Here is a 20,312-nt window from a genome sequence, read left to right as displayed (position 1 = left end):
TCATTAAACATGCACAGTGGTATAGCGATTAAATATGCATGGTGATCTGGCAAAACCCGTCGGATATCGGAACAATTCGAATCCCATATTCTTTCACATTTCAATAGAGGTTCAAATATTTTTAAACGTAGAAAATCACTTTTAAAGGCAAGACATCCTATGTTTAGTACGCTTCGATAGAGCTCAGAAAAATAATAAAATTATATATAAGCTTCAAATTGTAAATTCCTTTCATGAGAATGTAGTTGGATGAAAAATAAAAACGATGAAGTGAAAAAAATAAAAAAGTCATGCGGGTAACGATTTTTCACCTTTATTCGCTCTTATCCCAGAACTACCTTGTGCGACTTCCGACGGGTTTTGCTAAATCAGCAAACATAATATTATTATAAGACCTCGTTCACAAATGTGACTGGGGACTGTGTTTAGGGTACCCCATGCGTTTAGTCATCATCATCATCATCATCATCATCATCATCATCATCATCATCATCATCATCATCATCATCATCAGTGGCGTGGCATGCTTACAGTATAAGGTGGCGCCAGAATCAGAAGAAAATTACTAAACATACTATGTTTGTAAATACAAAACAAAGAAAAAAAATTAAAGAAAAGACTTACTCAAATAAGTAAGTGGCGGTATATACTATTTTTCAGTTTTATCTTTTTTAAAAGATGGAGCGGTGCCAGGCACCAAATCAACCAATATAACCCTATATAATCATCATATCGTTTGACACCAGTAGATAGCCTCTGTGATGCAGGTTCTAAGTCAGTGTAAGTGCACGTCGCTCCCAATTTATATTCGAAGTGGTTATTCAGTATCAGATACTGAATCGAAGTGGTTATTCAGTATCAGATACTGAATAGTGCTTTGCCACTATTAAGTCGACAATCTCGGTTGAATGTAAATAAACTGCTGACCTACTTCCAGATTGAACACGTGCAGTAACTGACAGCCCGATTCAAAGTTGTAAAAATATTTTGATCGTAATTTTTTAATTTCTGCTATTGTGCAATTAACATAGTTCAAAATATCAAAGTAAGAGGGGCATTCAAATACATTTTTTAATGTCTGAATAGACATGATTAAATGTCACTAAACGTTCAGTGACATCATGGCATGGTGGATATAAGCTGTTTGACTCTGAGCTTAAGGTTTGTGAGTTCAAATCCCGGTAGGGGTAACTCTGTTTTTTTTTTCACCAATATGTTTTAATTCCTTCTGTCTATTGATATTTTTTAAACTTTTGTTTTAATAATTTCATTTGCTTGTAATCTACTTTAAATGTTGATATTATACTATTGTTCTTTTATTATTATTATTATTATTATTATTATTATTATTATTATTATTATTATTATTATTATTATTATTATTATTATTATTATTTCTACTTACTTACTATTATTATTGTTGTTGTAATCGTCATCATCATCATTATTATGATTATGAATATGATCTTTTTAAAATCAAGTAATTGGAGTAATGTAATAAGTTATAATTATCGATTTATTACGAATATCTTTTATGTGTTATCATCTCGTTGTTGTTTTTTATTATTGTGCTCTTCTATTGTTTATTACTTTTTAAAATCTTGCTTTTTATCTGTTGTTGTTGTTCTTCTTGTTGTTGTTGTTGTTTGTTTGTTTGTTTTGTCATCTAAGACAAACCCGATTCATTATAAATTTGTGACCAGACTTTCTGCCATTTTTAATTGAGCGATGTACTTCCGTGAATTAATTGCCGTATTATATTAAAATTTACATGACAATAATAATAATAATAATATAATAATAATAATAATAATAATAATAATAATAATAATAATAATAATAATAATAATAATAATAATAATGATAATAATAATAATAATAATAATAATAATAATAATAATAATAATAATAATAATAATAATAATAATAATAATAATAATAATAATAATAATAATAATAATAATAATAATTTAAATAGAAATTGAATATTAGACTACAATTGACATCTATTTACTGAATACACGTGGTATTTTTAGGGGTGTTTCTTTTTTTAAGAAACCTGCCAAAACACGCCGAAACCCGACAAAGTTATGGGAAGTAGGCAGCAGTGGGGAGTGAACCTGGGACTCAGGGAAGTGTACACCATTGGGGAGTGAACCTGGGATTGGGTTTCGTAAAAATAAAAAAGCAATTATTTTTTTACGAAACCCGACAATATCCGACAAAGTTATGGAAAGAAATTAGGCAACAGTGGGAGAGTGAACCCGAGACTCAGGGAAGTGTACACTATTGGGTAGTAAGTCCTAAGTCTATAGTTTTTCGGTGGGTTTTGGCGGGTTTCGTAAGAAAGTAATTGCTTCATTCTCGTCTGGTACCTAACTCCCAAAGTCCGGCTTCATTTCCCACTGGTATCCATCTTCCATAGTCCCAGGTTCATTTCCACTGATTTCCTTTTCTCACAGTCCCAGGGTCACTCCCAACCGGTGTGCACTTCCCTGAGTCCCGGTTCATTGCCCAATGGTACCCACTTCCCATAACTTTTGACAATTTCGGTAGGTTTCGAAATAAAAGTACATTTTGAGCTCACTGTCCCCGACAATATCCGGCAAAGTTATGGGAGTTTGGCAACAGTGGGGGGTGATCCTGGGAATCAGGGCGGTGTACACCAGTGGGGAGTGAACCTGGGACTGTGTAAAAAGGATATCAGTGGGAAATAAACCTGGGACTAAAGGGAGATGGATACAATTGAAAGTTGAAGCCGGATATGGGAGTTGAGTACCAGAGGAGAATGAACCTGACACTAAAGGAGATGGGCGCCAGTGTGGAGTGAACCTGGGACTCAGGGAAGTGCACACCAATTTGGAGTTAACCTGGGACTGTGAGAGATGGATAACTGTGGGTATCCGAGCCGAACTATAGGAGTTGGGTGCCAGAGGAGAATGAACCTGACACTATAGAAGGTGGGCGTCAGTGGGGAGTGAACCTGGGACTCAGGGAATTGCACACCAGTGGGGAGTTAACCTGGGACAGTGAGAGATGGATACCATTGAAAGTTGAAGCCGGATATGGGAGTCGGGTACCAGAGGAGAATGAACCTGACACTATAGGGGGTGGGCGCCAGTGGGGAGTGAACCTGGGACTATGTAAAAATGATATCAGTAGGAAATAAATCTGGGACTAAAGGGAGATGGATACCATTGGGAGTTGAAGCCGGATTTGGGAGTTGGGTACCAGAGGAGCAAGAAACCTGACATTATAGGAGGTGGGCGCCAGTGGGGAGTGAACCCGGGACTATGTAAAAAGGATATCAGTGGGAAATAAACCTGGGACTAACGGGAGATGGATACCATTGAAAGTTGAAGCCGGATATGAGAGTTTGGTACCAGAGAAGAATGGACCTGACACTATAGGAGGTGGGCGCCAGTGGGGAGTGAACCTGGGACTATGTAAACAGGATATCAGCGGGAAATAAACCTGGGACTAAAGGGAGATGGATACCATAGAAAGTTGAAGCTGGACATGAAAGTTTGGTACCAGAGGAGAATGAACCTTACACTATAGGAGGTGGGCGCCAGTGGGGAGTGAACCTGTGACTCAGGAAAGTGCAAACCAGTGGGGAGTTAACCTGGGACAGTGAGAGATGGATAACTGTAGGTATCCGAGCCGAACTATAGGAGTTGGGTACCAGAGGAGAATGAACCTGACACTATAGGAGGTGGGCGCCAGTGGGGAGGGAACCTGGGACTCAGGGAATTGCACACCAGTGGGGAGTTAACCTGGGACTATGTAAACAGGATATCAGTGGGAAATAAACCTGGGACTAAAGGGAGATGGATACCATTGAAAGTTGAAGCCGGATATGAGAGCTTGGTACCAGAGGAGAATGAACCTGACACTATAGGGGGTGGGTGCCAGTGGGGAGTGAACCTGGGACTATGTAAAAAGGATATCAGTAGGAAATAAATCTGGGACTAAAGGGAGATGGATACCATTGAGAGTTGAAGCCGGATTTGGGAGTTGGGTACCAGAGGAGAAAGAAACCTCACACTATAGGAGGTGGGCGCCAGTGGGGAGTAAACCTGGGACTATGTAAAAAGGATATCAGTGGGAAATAAACCTGGGACTAAAGGGAGATGGATACCATTGAAAGTTGAAGCCGGATATAAGAGTTTGGTACCAGAGAAGAATGAACCTGACACTATAGAAGGTGGGCGCCAGTGGGGAGTGAACCTGGGACTCAGGAAAGTGCACACCAATTGGGAGTTAACATGGGACAGTGAGAGATGGATAACTGTAGGTATCCGAGCCGAACTATAGGAGTTGGGTACCAGAGGAGAAAGAACCTGACACTATAGGAGGTGGGCGCCAGTGGGGAGTGAACCTGGGACTCAGGGAATTGCACACCAGTGGGGAGTTAACCTGGGACTATGTAAACAGGATATCAGTGGGAAATAAACCTGGGACTAAAGGGAGATGGATACCATTGAAAGTTGAAGCCGGATATGAGAGCTTGGTACCAGAGGAGAATGAACCTGACACTATAGGGTAATGGTATCCATCTCCCTTTAGTCCCAGGTTTATTTCCCACTGATATCCTGTTTACATAGTCCCAGGTTTTCTCCCCACTGGTGTGCAATTCCATGAGTCCCAGGCTCACTCCCCACTGGCGCCCACCTTCTATAGTGTCAGGTTCATTCTCCTCTGGTACCCAACTCCTATAGTTCGGCTCGGATACCCACAGTAATCCATCTCCCACAGTCCCAGGTTAACTCCCAATTGGTGTCCACTTCCCTGAGTCCCAGGTTCACTCCAAACTGGCACCATCTCCTATAGTGTCAGGTTCATTCTCCTCTGGTACTCAACTCCCATATCCGGCTTCAACTTTCAATGGTATCCATCTCCCTTTACTCCCAGGTTTATTTCCCACTGATATCCTGTTTACACAGTCCCAGGTTAACTCCCCACTGGTGTGCAATTCCCTGAGTCCCAGTTTCACTCCCCACTGGCGCCCACCTTCTATAGTGTCAAGTTCATACTCCTCTGGTACCCAACTCCTATAGTTCGGCTCGGATACCCACAGTTATCCATCTCCCACAGTCCCAGGTTAACTCCAAATTGGTGTGCACTTCCTTGAGTCCCAGGTTCACTCCACACTGGCGCCCATCTCCTATAGTGTCAGGTTCATTCTCCTCTGGTACTCAACTCCCATATCCGGCTTCAACTTTCAATGGTATCCATCTCCCTTTAGTCCCAGGTTTATTTCCCACTGATATCCTTTTTACACAGTCCCAGGTTAACTCCCCACTGGTGTACACCACCCTGATTCCCAGGATCACCCCCCACTGTTGCCAAACTCCCATAACTTTGCCGGATATTGTCGGGTTTCGGCGGGTTTCGTAATAAAGCACTAATTCTTTTTTACGAAACCCGCCGAAACTGACCGATAACCTTCGTCTCAGGTTCACTCCCGACTGGTGTACACTTCCCTGAGTCTCGGGTTCACTCCCCACAGTTGTCTACTTCCCGTAACTTTGCTGGATATTGTCGGGTTTCGCCGGGTTTCGTAAAAAAGCACCAGTTCTTTTTTACGAAACCCGCCGAAACCCAGTCCCAGGTTCACTCCCCAATGGTGTACACTTCCCTGAGTTCTAGGTTCACTCCCCACTGCCACCTACTTCCCATAACTTTGTCGGGATTCGTCGGGATTCGGCGGGTTTCGGCGGGTTTCGGTGGGTTTCGCCGGGTTTCGGCGGGTTTCGTAAAAAAGACACACCCTGTTCTATCCGGTTTTCCTCTCGATGCTGTGATTTACACAAAACTTCCAATGTATGAGAAAAAGGCTGTATTGAGGTCTCTTCAGATCACATAATTGCTCAAGTCAAGAGTTTTGGTGGTGAAAACATCACTTATAGCTTTTTATTTTGCCTTCCATTATAGACTCAATTTTGGGAATTCCCGTTCAAGTTCCCTACTTAATAACAATCCATTCCGGCAAAAAAATTCTCGTGGAGACACTTTAATAATTTACCTTTAAATTGGCATTTTAGTTTTCATTGCAAAACAGTAGGTTCCGGTTGGCGGGAGAAACAAGTCGCATCCAATCGGTTCGGATCGACGTTTACTTATTTAGGTCTGATAATCCGAATTGTTATGGGCTAATTGTTGAAACAGAAATACTCTCAAACCGACGCAAATTATTGTCCATTACAACAATGTTAAATCAAACCCATAATACGCTTCAACAGTCGTAACGTCACTGCCCTCGTAATGACGCGGAACAATGACGGATGCCCTTATGAAATATTTCTCCGACGAGCATAAAAGCGTATCCAGAGGAGAAAAAAACCCCATTATAAATCTGATCATGTTTTGACTTTCACACATTCCGATCACAAGACATATGAAAAGTTTTAGCCAGCATGAAGAATAAAAAGTACCGATTTTCTTTGTTTAGAGCCACGATGGCCGTCGTTGCTGGGCGACGTGACATCAGACTATTGAATCCAATTGAGTTCGGGATTATCAGACCTGCTAATATGTTTACTAGGGTCCGGATTCAATTCTTGTTTTTTACACACATTAACTTTCTTCGCGTTAGTCGGATTCCCTCAATAATACCTAAGGGAAGATCTAAAATTAAAACTCTATTGGTATTTTCAGTCAAGGGAAAAATTCTCTTTTTGTGTTGTTGTGAACTGTTTTAATTAAATTAATATTGATTGCGAGAATTCCTACAATTGAAATAATAATGATAATAAAAACAATTATGCATACATTATAACCAGTGTGTTCTAAGAGTACTCTCTGACTGCCAAGATTATAATTCATTGCGACCAACACTGCACTTTTCATGCTTTATTTTTTGCGTGTCATATGAAACCAATATTTCCATTTCATGCACTACAAGTTGCCTATTGAGCCCTTTTTGTTTAGCTAGCTGTCTTCGTATATTCCTTATTTATCGATAAAAAAATTGATGTCAAAGAATCAAAGGAAGGGTTAGCACGATAAATATCGTGGGTTGACATTTACGGATAAGCAGATAAAGAGTTTTATTATGTGACGATGTGGGAGGAGGGAGGAGAGGGGGGGGGGGAGGTACGATGTATTTCTATAATCGATCAGAATATTATGATAATTAAGGTACTCATTTACACCTGATTCGATGGGGGATTTGATATTAATTATCAAGTGGCACATTGGGATCATCGTCATTCTAATTCCTTGACTGAGCTACAAGACACTGTGGTGATCGGTTAGGGGTGCCACAATGATAACGATTGTTCAATACTAACATTACATCCTTCAATGACAAAAAATCCTTTTTTTAAGATAGATAGATAGAAGGTTCAATTGCTAGATAGAGAGATGGATGGGTGGATGAATAGATAGATAGACAGACAGATAGATAGATAGATAGATAGATAGATAGATAGATAGATAGATAGATAGATAGATAGATAGATAGATAGATAGATAGATAGATAGATATAGATAGATAGATAGATAGATAGATAGATATATAGATAGATAGATAGATAGATAGATAGATAGATAGATAGATAGATAGATAAATAGATAGATAGATAGATAGATAGATAAACGAATAGTTAGATGGAGAGTGAGAGAGAGAGAGAGAGAGAGAGAGAGAGAGAGAGAGAGAGAGAGAGAGAGAGAGAGAGAGAGAGACCATTTTGATTGTAAAAAGTTTTGCGATAAACAAATTGATGCCAAAGAATCAAAGGAAGGGTTAGCACGATAAATATCGTGAGTTGACATTTACGGATAAGTAGATAAAGAGTTTTATTATGTGACGATGTGGGAGGAGGGAGGAGAGGGGGGGGGGGGGGAGGTACGATGTATTTCTATAATCGATCAGAATATTATGATAATTTAGGACAGAGAAAAGATACAAAAGGGTTATTTTGACAATACAGCAGTTTCCTCGAGAGTATCCGCCGTCTGAATGCCCGTTCCGCCTAAAGGTCCGTTTACCTCAAGAAACGGTCTTCAATCTCAGCAAGATTGATAAAACAAGTTATTGTCTGCGTGAACATTGACTTCTCTCTCTCTCTCTCTCTCTCTCTCTCTCTCTCTCTCTCTCTCTCTCTCTCTCTCTCCATCTCTCTCTCTCTCGTGTGTGTGTGTGTGCATTTATATATATATATATATATATATATATATATATATATATATATATATATATATATGTCTGTGTGTGTGTGTGTGTGTGTGTGTGTGTATTTTTTTAATGACAGTAGACGAGGAAATTATGTGTATTTTTATATCGGGTATAAAAGTTGTCAACTTGTGAAGATGTCACTTTAATGGCAACACTACAAGAATAATTACTTAAATTGGTCTTGTGTCATGACTAAAAAAAATGATTGAATTAGCGTTTAACTCACAAAAGAAATCGCATCACAAGGGTGTAGGTGAAATACTCACAACATCTGCCAGCCGGATATAACGTATCAACACACAAAGCCATGCTTAAAGGTTTATAGTTCGATTGATACATTTTAGTGAGAACTAATCAGTAAAATGGATGTCTAAAAAAAACAATAACGGAAAGGTGAGTGAATTCAATTGGATTCAATAGTCTGATGTCACGTCGCCCAGCAACGGCGGCCATCGTGGTTCTTAACAAAGAAAATCTGTACTTCTTATTCTTCATGCTGACTAGAACTTTTCATATGTCTTGTGATCAGAATGTGTAAAAGTCAAAACATGATCAGATTTATAATGTTTTTTTTTCTCCTCTGGATACACTTTTATGCTCGTCGGAAAAATATTTCATAAGGACGTCCGCCATTGTTCCGATAGTTTAGAGCTAGTTACTAAGCTACCATGCGTCATTACGAGGGAAGTGACGTTACGACCGTTGAAGCGTATTCACCGGACATAATAACGCTTTGAGACGATGTCTATATTTAGTTCAACCAAACACAAAACCAGATTGCAGCGCCTGGTTACAAATTTGAATAACATCATTTCTACACAGAAATATAGATAAATATTGTGATGATTGTATTGATAAAACACGAACTATTACAGGAATCAATATTTGATTGTTTACATTTTCTCACATTGAACTATCTATTAGGTCTAGGTCTAGGATAATAACAGGAATTAACACATTATTTGCCAATCTCTGAAAAACACAATTTTAAAAATTTGGCCAGAAAACTCGAACTTCAATTATATCTTGATTAAAATGACCCTCATCTTGTCAAGAATCCTCAAACCTAAGACTTCGCAAGCTATTTTTTTTTAAATATGTCTTTTTTCATAGTACGTCAGTTATTCGCGGTGGATCATTATTTGACAAACTCTCTCAAAACGCCTTTAAAAAAAAACATTTTTCCAGAAAGCGTTTACTTTATATATCGATATATAAAAATGACTCCGAACTCGTCAAACATTCTTAAACTTAAAAGATATCCCGGGTTTAAGATACTTTGACAGGTTAGTGGCAATTTTATTCGATTGATATTTCATTATAAAGCAAAACGATTTTAGCCAAAATGCTTTTTAAAACGCACTGTGTAAGTTTATGGAAGTCAGTAAATAGCGTAGTAGTTATATATTTGTTTTTTTTTTTTTATATTTCATATTATCCTCACCGCATTCAACCGATTTCAGTGCAATCTTCACATTACTTAGATTGCTTTAGGGGAATGGAATTGTTTGCTGCAAAATGTGTGATTCACCGCCTCCATGTTATCACGTTAGGCTTTCATATTTTAAATGCACATCTTGTTGTTCTTCGGGACTTCCACTTCCATTCATCGATATAAAGACTAGAAACTTCCATCAATAAGTGGGGGAAAAGTCAACCATTTCTGGCTGGGATCGACTCAAGTCTAACATGATGGTTCAACCACACAATCCAACAACAACAACAAGAAAAGTAACAACGATGATGATGATTCTTGTAATAATATTAAGGATAATGACGATGATGATGATGATGATGATGATGATGATGATAATAGTAATAATAATAATAATAATAATAATAATAATAATAATAATAATAATAATAATAATATATTATTATTATTATTATTATTATTATTATTATTATTATTATTATTATTATTATTATTATTATTATTATTATTATAATAACAATAATAGTAATAATAACAATATTAATAATAATAATAATAATAATAATAATATAATAATAATAATAATAATAATAATAATAATAATAATAATAATAATAATAATAATAATAATAAGGATGATGATGATGGTAATAATAATGACGATGACATGATGATGATGATAACAATAATAATAATAATAATAATAATAATAATAATAATAATAATAATAATAATAATAATAATAATCATCATCATCATTATCATCATCATCATCATAATGAACAAAAATTGGTGACAGCGTTGCCATCGTTATATAATAGCCTGATACTGAAACCCAAAAAGACTGGCAGTTTGACGTCATTATTTGGTTTTTGCACCGCCTAGTGAGTTGTTGTTAGCAGTGTTCAAGGAAACAAGTTATTTCATTGGTTGAACTATTGAATACAACTCACGGTTCGTTTTCTTTTGTAGCAAAAGACTGGCATTTTGACGTAATTTTTGGTCAGTATCAGGCCATAACTTTACGAAGGCCACAGTATATCAGGCCTTGTCATACAGGAAATAAATAGTCAACGGAACGAAACGGGGTAAATGGCAGGAAATAATCTGATTGGTTAACGCTTAGTATTGGGCGAACCATCAAAAGTGATTTTGACCTCACTCAACTCTTTATGTTGTTTTTAGACCGCTGTGTGTTAAGTTACCATTCAATTCTCTCATTCGGACTATAATATAACAGTCTAAAGTTACACATAGTTATTGGATCCGGCGGGCAGAACTTGTGATTATTTATACTGAAGAATCTCTGGTAACGTATGGCAAGAGGAGTTTTTTGTTCATAAATTTTCCATGTCTAATGTATTGTTGCCATGAGTTGTAACCTGCTAAAATTTGCATATCCGAAAATTGTCTATGACCATTGATTTGAGATTGATATAAGTAGACAGAATTTGATTTTAAAAAAAGACTTTAAAAAACCAACCACACACACACACACACACACACACACACATACACACACAAACACACACATACATGATACACAAAACAATAATAAGCAACAACTACGAAAAAAGTGTGCAATATCCACTAAATTATGTGATCAGAGCGCTTTACAAAACGTCTTAAGCCAACAGCAACACTTACATGAAAGGTGAGATATCACACCAGGGATGTGCTCCTACAATTTTTATTTCGAAAGAGACATTTAATTATACCATTTTACACATTTTATACTTGTGTACGGCGAGAGGATTTAAGTAAAGAAGCTTTTGCCCGGACTCAACATTGAGCCTCCCAGAATGGGACTGGAACCAGTGACCTACAGGTCTAAAGGTGAGTGTTATACCATCATACCTCAATGTCCGTTGCATCTAAGTGAATGGTGTGTTTATCACCACTCGTCAATTTAAATATATCATGAGTATATTATAGTTGTGAACTTCCTGATCGATAGCCAGGCTAATGAGTTCGTACTGAAATGAAAAAGAAGAAAAGCGAAGAGAGAGAGAAAGAGAGAGAGAGAGAGAGAGAGAGAGAGAGAGAGAGAGAGAGAGAGAGAGAGAGAGAGAGAGATAGAGATAGAGAGGGAATAGAGAGAAAGAAGGTGAGAGAGAAGATAGATAAATAGACAGTAAAAGAAAAGTAGTGAGATCTGGGGAAGAAGGGGTGAGAAAGAGAGGTGTGAAAGATCTTAATGAGGGAATGATAATGATATAAAGAGAACGTGAGTTTCTGTCTGTAAAAGAGTAAGAGATATTCTGAGGGACAGTCTGGTGTAAGAGATCGTTATGGATTTGATAGTGAGCGAGAGAGACTGAAAAAGATAACAAAGAAGAAAAGAACAGAGAAAGGGAGAGAGAGAGAAGTACAGAGAGAAAGAGTGAGAGACGTTATAAGAGAGAGAGAGAGAGAGAGAGAGAGAGAGAGAGAGAGAGAGAGTTCAAATGCGATTATCTAGATATATAAAGTTATTCCATGCACACTAGTGAGTCTTGCTTCAAATCTCTTTTATTATACGGTCATCTATATTATCGCAATGGTGCAATTCATGCATTTTTCAAATTTGACCGTCGATTATTCACCATTATATGGACATAACTTAACTTCTTTGAATACCTTGATCCGATTCCTACAAGATTTATGACGGAAAACACTGATGTCCTCATTGACTCTATAACATATTATATAATCAACCTGTCATTTTCGGTGGACACTGTCCTAGATGCATTTAAACATACACTTGTGTCCCCTCTTTTGAAAAAGCCCATCTTGAATAAAAAACGAGCTCACAACTGTAGACCAGTCTCTAACCTTTCTATTTATGTCAAAAATCCTTGAAAAGTTCATAATTGTACAAAAAACTAGAGGTGCCTAAATGAGCCAATAAGATGGAGATAAAGATAAAGGGAGTAAATGTGACTCACACACACACACACACACACACACACACACATATATATATATATATATATATATATATATATGTATATCTCTGTGTGTGTGTGTGTGTGTGAAAGGGAAGAGAGAGAGAGAAAGTGAGAGAGAAAGAGAGAGAGAGACAGAGAGAGAGACAGAGAGAGAGATAGAGAGAGAGAGAGAGGGAGAGAGAGAGAGAGAGAGAGAGAGAGAGAGAGAGAGAATGAGATGAAGTAATGAGATCAAAACTATATAAATCAAGAATGAGGTAGGGGGACAACAAATTAAACAACATATATCCCTTAATGATCTAATTGAACCTTTTCAATCGGCATATAGACCAGGCCACAACACCGAAACCGCTCTGCTAAATATAAACAATGACTCGTTGAGTGCTGCCGACCATAGGTTAGTTTCTATTATTTCTCTGTCGGGCGCATTCGATACAATCGATTACGTAATTCTCATAAACAGATTAAACATCTTTTGGTATCTCTGGCATGGCTCTTTCTTGGTTTCAGTCTTATCTTAGTGGTCGTTGCCAACAAATAACTGTAAATAATGCCTCGTCTATAACCCAATCTCTTGAATTTGGTGTGCCGCAAGGTTCGGTTCTTGGGCCACTCAGCCACTCGGCAAACTGATTTCTCAATATAATTTAGATAAGTATTTTTATGATGATGCCACACAACTGTACCAATCTTTGTGGATCAAGAACATTCTAGAATGCGCCCATAATATTCAAACCTGTATAGAAAATGTCAACAAATGGATGCATGCTAACAAATTAAAATTGAACAACGAAAAGAGTTAATGAATAACATGCGCTACACCCCATAGAATCAAAATTATTAATCTTCCCCCAATGACAATAGATTCATCTGTAGTTCAGAACCAAAAAAAAAAAAAAAAAAGAAACATTTTTAAAATCTTGGAATTTATTTTGATCAAATAAGTAAAGTCAGTCTCTTGTTAATAAACATTAGAAAACTCGGTGTCATTAAGACCTTATCTATGCAGCAAAGAAAATCACGTCCGCATTTATAATTTCTCGTCTAGATTTTTGTAATTCTGTTTTGGTAAGCCTTCTAGCGAAACAAATTTCTAAATTACCACGCATTGAAAACATTGCAGCCGTATTGTCACTAGAACTTCTATACAAACCAATCGCTCATGAATTCCCATTGATTGCCTGCTGGGGCACGTATTGATTATAAAATAGCATGCATTTGCCACCAAATTATCTCTCAAGAAAATAAAGAAGCACCATCCTACCTTAAAGATCATCTTAACTTTTATTCACCTGGGCGTAACATACAATCATTTAAGTTAGTGTCATTAAAATAACCTAAAGTGAGGCTAAAAACATATGGTGAAAGATCTTCTAAATTTGCAGGGCCTCAGATTTGGAACAGTCTGCCCAAGGACATTAAATTTTTAGACTCAAAATATTCCTTTAAAAACACTTTAAAACATAACTTTTTAACAAATATTATAAGATTTGATCATTATGAATCAAGAAATGTGACATAATCTTATTGTTTATAGCCCCTATATGTAATTGATTTTTAAACGACCACAATTCCTCATTCAAATTATTATAAAAGTTTGATTTATCTATTTATGTCCCTTTTTTAACAAGACGTGTGACACATTTTTCATTGTATATATATATATATATATATATATTATATATATATATATATATATATATATATATATATATATATATATAGGGTGCGATAAAATAAAAGGCTCCACTTTGGAGATCTGTCATTTTAAAAGTAATAATAGTAGACACTTGTCCTTTTGACACAATAACTATTTAGTATTTAATAATAGTCATGTGGATATTTTGAAACATTGAACAAGTAGTTATTATTTTACAAGACTTTATAAAAACGTATCAAAGTTGCGTCAGGATTTCAAAAAGCTCATACGTGATCGGTCGAACCGCCGTTTTGTGACACGTACTTGGGCGTTTTTTCCACGAGGCAATTGAACGACGAATATCATCAATAGTTATTCTGTCCCAAGCATTCTGGATTGCTGATTTCAATTGCTCTCCATCGAATACTTTTTGTCTGCCCTTGTACACAATGTTTGATATTATGGCCGACATGCTGTAATCCATAGGATTTAAATCAGGGCTCATGGAGGCCATTCATCTTTTGTTATGAATTTAATGTTGTTTTCCACAAAGAATGTTTGTGTCGATCTACTTGTGTGGGATGTAGCCCCGTCTTGTTGGAAAATAAACGAATTATAGCAGGGGGAATTAAGGTATAATTGTGCAAATAGGTGATGAAAGCATGAAAATTGGCATACATGTACCTTATACCACCAAGAACACAATCTGATAGAGAAGCATTCTGACATTTTACAAAAAAGTTGGTTTTAAAGCATTTTATATTTTACTATATAAACATTAGTAAATTCAGGGGGAATAATCGAGGAAATTCTATTCGCCCTCTAACTGATTAGTACTGAACATATAATTATGTTGCGAAATTACCATATTTTCTCTCGTACTTTTTGTTGTATATCAACCATAGACATATTCCCTATCTTATAGCTTTCATTTTGAAAGATTTAGGGTTGTTTGTTTTCAACGGGACATATGTTAACAGCGTCAAATAGGGCGAAATTAAATATTATTATTTGAAAATGAATAAAATCATGAAAATTATATTACACAGTACAAAATCCACGGCCAACTCCATATTCATGTGGCTTTACAATGAAAAAAAAAACCCTGTGAGCTTTTATATAGCGCAATATCCACCAAACTGTTCAAAGCACTTTACAATGATTCCCAGACGGGGTAAGCTTTCAAGCCAATGCTAACTACCTTGAGACCTGATATAGACTGTTTAAAGTCAAGAGTTAAGCCTGACCAAAGTTGCTTGGCTTTTATTTGTTTGGCTTTTCCTTATAGTCCTTTATAATCAAATTACATTTTCAACCTACCTAATTGTTTATGATATGACATCCTCTACATCGACATAAGTCTGTGCATGGTAATGGTAAGCGGGCTCGCAAACATTTGCATCGGGACGTGCATCCTTTCTTGCAGCCACATTTGACAAGTTGTTGGCACACTTTGGATACTTCCGGCTGTGATGACCAGTATGGTAAGAGCTTTCCTCCGTCCATTTTCCAACCCCATATGATGGTAGTACAGGATCTTTTTTTCTGTTGCAGAGCTCAAAACATAGCCAGCTTGATATGCCGCCCGTTTAATGTGTTGCTGTAATGCACTTCTTGTGGGGAGGAAGTCTCTCTATTGCACGACCTTTTTGGCAAAATAAATATTTTCTTGCTGCATTAACACCTGTGCAATCTAATGCTTTGTCGTACAAAGTGACAGTAAAGGCCTCGAGCTGGGTGACGTGATGATCCGTAGTGACGTTTGGTTTCCTTTGTTTGCTTGTTCTTCCAACAACGGAAGCATTGTATTGATGAATTTCGGCATAATATCATGAGACAAAGAGCGTTCAGAATGAAATCCAGCCCATGTTTTTACATCCTGTTCCAAGTAATTTGATGAAACATGTTGTAGCCAGTCCGTTTCTTCTGTCATATAAGGGTCATTTGTCATGTTTGAAATAATGTTCGATGGAGCAGTGTTTGTTGCAGGTATATTTGGTTTAACTCCAAATGCAATTTCTTGGGCGACCTTTAGAAATTCCGACAAAATATTGCTGTCTGTGTGAATGACGTCAGAAGTATTCATATTCAACTTTTCTCGATCAACACCGGACTCATCATTTGTAGGTTGCTGAAACATGGAGATACTTGTTCCGTGGACAGAGTTTTTGTGAGTTGTTGAGCTTGGGTTGTAATCAATGTTATCAACAGCAGCAACAGTAAAAAGTTCTTTCTTCAGATTGATTGGGCAAAGAATTCCTTCCTCTTCTAATCTATTTTCAGCTGCTGATGCGATATCCGATGACAATGACAACATACGTTTATATGAGGAACACAACCCTAGCGAAAATAATGTGTCAATAATCTTCTTTGATCTTGTATGTGTGTATAATAAAAAAAATACTTAGACACAACGGTAATGGCGTCTCTTTGATCTGCGATTGTCTTTTTTGAGAAGTCGGCCCGGTTTTATTTTTATTTTTGGTATTTGACACAATAAGCTGTGATATAGATAGGCTTTCTTGATGCCTGGAATCTGACTTTTCTGAAGGAGACGATCCAACCAAAATCATTTTGATTAATGTCAACAGTGAGTTAGGCACTGCGTCTTCTTGACTTCCAATCCCGATGTCCCATTGTGTTGGTGTTTGCGGGCATTTGCGAATGATAGTTTTTGCTGCCCGCCACAAAGACATTGCATTATCATCTGCTTGTTCCTTTGGATTCTTTACTAATAACGCAGCAACTTTGCTATCGTGTGCTACATATGTATTTCGTCCAGAAGAATAGAATTCTATGCTTAGAAAGACTCTCATAAGCCGCTCTTTGAACCGGGTGGGGTGTGCATAGTTATTTCCACAGCCTCTAGTGGTACACTCACTTTTAAACTCATTAATAAGTTTTGACAACTGGTGGGTTGCATTATGGTTCTCCTCTACATAAGACACGACTGCTGCGAAAGCGAAACTTTCATCAGGACCTGAATGTTTTCCCTTCATATGATTAGTCTTCGATTTCCTACCCTTATTCATGTATTTGATGTGGTAGAGTTTATGGTAGTGTGCCTCTTTCGCTACTAAATCACCACCATCGATGTAGCTGATCATTGTAATATCTTTTATCAAAGTTGCTGTAGCAAGTATCTTATCTTCCATTTCCTTCCTCATTACAGCATGGAGCCTTCCTGGCCGCTTATTTTGACATATAAAACACTTTGTCCTGTTTGATTTCAACTTCTCCTCTGATGTTTGACATGGCTCCCTGTGTAATTCTTCTGGGTGTTGTTTCAATTGGCAATTCGATTCTCAAAGATGGATCTTGAAAATCAAAATCAGATATTGTAATGTTCGCTTCTAGTCTAAATTCATGCTTTTCTTCTTTGTTTTTCTTGTCTTGGAGGCTTTTAATTGCATTAGATTTATATTTCACTCGACAAGACCGATGCCATTTTGCATTGTTCGATTTTAATTCTTCAAGAGTTCCATTAAGATTTGTTTTGACATTGCTATCAGCTAACGAATTGTATTGATTTAGATTTTCTAGAAAGGTTATAAAAAAAGGTTCCAGTCATTTGAACCAATAAGTTTTGCCATCGTGCACGAAAACAGCCAAACGAACAATGTTCAATATTAGGTACTATCTATATAATATGTTTGCATACATATGTTTACTTAATTTATCACTAATGGGGTTCTTCTATGTCCAACTTTTTGGCGGTTATATGACCTAAACGACGTTAACACAATTGTATCAACTAGTCATTCACCTAAGGCACAATCTGTTTTGTTAGCATGTGCATATATACGATTTGCATATCTCATGGTGAGAAAATAAATTTCTCGTTGTGTGTGATTTTCATAGGTAAAGCCATAATTAATACAGTACTTTACATACAATGTCAATGCCTATAGCTCGGTGGTGGTGGTGGTGGTGGAGGGAGTGAGAGAGAAAAAGATAGATAAAGAAAGAGAGAGAAAGAAAGAAAGAGAGAGAGAGAGAGAGAGAGAGAGAGAGAGAGAGAGAGAGAGAGAAAGAGAGAAATAGAGAGAGAGAGAGAGAGAGAGAGAGAGAGAGAGCGAGAGAGAGAGAGCGAGAGAGAACATCCCCACCATTACATTTCAATCAATGAAATAAATCTATGTAACTGTGTATAGTAATATGATTATATCAATACCAATCCATGCTAACAAAGAGTTATAAAATGAGTCAACACCGGTTTACTTTTTGTTTCCCTTCAAACCACCACCGCCAGCCCCAATATCGGCCCATTCTAAAAATAACTTTTTGGAAACTGGGTTATTTCTACCAACCCGCACCCCTCCACCCCGCTTCTACCTTCGCGCCGCTTCGTGCTTGTCACAATGATATGTCGCATTCACACATCGGACGCCATGATAAATATTGTTGCCGATTAAAAAATATCAACTTTTATTTACTTAATTTCTTGGCTCACAGACATCGCTGGAAGTGCTTCTCTATCACATTTTGTAGCCCTTGACGTGCTTTACTATCCCTGAAAGTTTCATGCTTTCATCATTCGTTTGCACAATTGAGCTATTTTTTGCCCTTAATTCCCTCTGCTATTATCAGGATACAGTGTTAAGCAATCTGGTAACGGTTTTTCCTTAAGCAGTACCGTATAATTTTGTGCTTTCACTTTTGTTGTGTTGGTACCGATGAAATGGAGACGGGTTTTGCCGCTCCAACTAACCCCTCCCGAAACCATAATTTTCTTTTTGAGAACCGATTACTCTTGTGGTAAAGTCTATCCAGTGAAATGTCAGTTTTTCTACTACCGTACACAACGTCATTATGACTGTTTATTGCAAGTTCAATGGTGAAGTCTTTTTCGTCAGTAAATAAGATATGCTTAACGTCGTTGTTGGTGAATTTGTCTAGTAAAGCTCTTGCTCGTGTTTTGCGTTTTCTCTTGACGATTTCAGACTTTCAGCTGGTTTTGATTCGCTTGAAGGGCGGAGATTAAGATCTTTTTTCATAATCTGCCGTACGGAAAAGTCACTAATGCCTAGGGCACCAGCAACTTCACGAGTAGAGAGATGGGATCTTCTTGAGACAGAATAGCATCTTCCACAAAGTCGATATTTTCCTCTACCCTCGCTGAACGGGGGCGGCCACCACCTTTTTTCCCTATGAATTAACCCTTCTTTTCGTACTTTTGTAATGATTTTGTTAATCGTCCTGACTGACCAGTTCTTATTCGGAAATTCTCGAACAATCTTTTTTACCAGTCCAACCCTTTTCCTCGAATAATGCTTTAATAACACTTTTATCTTCCTCAGAATAAACCATGGCTGTTAGTTGTCAGTTTAGGAATTCTGCTTTCTTGTTTTGATCGTGTGTTCAACACAGTGCAAATGCGTACAATGAAACAGGAAGTAAACGGGGTGAGCTGCACCCTACCCTTGCGGCAAGATCTTGCCCAGTGAATCGACAGGACGTTCAAAGTAATTCATTTCGCGAATTTCTCGAACTCTTGATATGACAATTTTTAGTGATATTATTTGAACAGCTATAACTCTTGAACCTTTCATTCATTTTTCTTGAAATTTCAAATTCGTAAAAACATGTTGCTGGATTCACAGTGTGCAAAAGTTTGTGATGATTTATAAATATTATCATAGTTTTAAAGAGCTCTACTTTGGGGCCTTTTATTTTCTCGCACCTGATATATATATATATATATATATATATATATATATATATATATATATATATATATATATATATATATATATATGTATATATATATATATATATATATATATATATATATATATATATATATATATATATATATACTTGCATTTATAGACCTCTAGCTAATATTTGTTTGTCATGTTTTTATGTTTTTCTTCTCAGCTCCAGATTTTATTGTAAAACGCATAGAGCCCTTCATCGGGAAGATGCTCTATATAAGCGCAATTTATTATTGATATATTATTATTATTATTCATTCGTACATATTTATTTCATCCTTCATTCCTTCATTATTTCCATTCTTTATCCTACCCACAAACTGACTGTGAGTAGACAGGGGAAAATTCAAAAAAGTAAAAATAGATAATTAAAGAAATGCAAAACTATAATATTTGAAAAGAAAAACCC

Source organism: Berghia stephanieae, chromosome 2 (assembly GCF_034508935.2).
Source record: "Berghia stephanieae isolate SIO BIC M18660-M18661 chromosome 2, UCSD_Bste_1.3, whole genome shotgun sequence".
Lineage (NCBI taxonomy): Eukaryota > Metazoa > Mollusca > Gastropoda > Nudibranchia > Aeolidiidae > Berghia > Berghia stephanieae.
Note: the sequence above shows the minus strand (reverse complement) of the source record.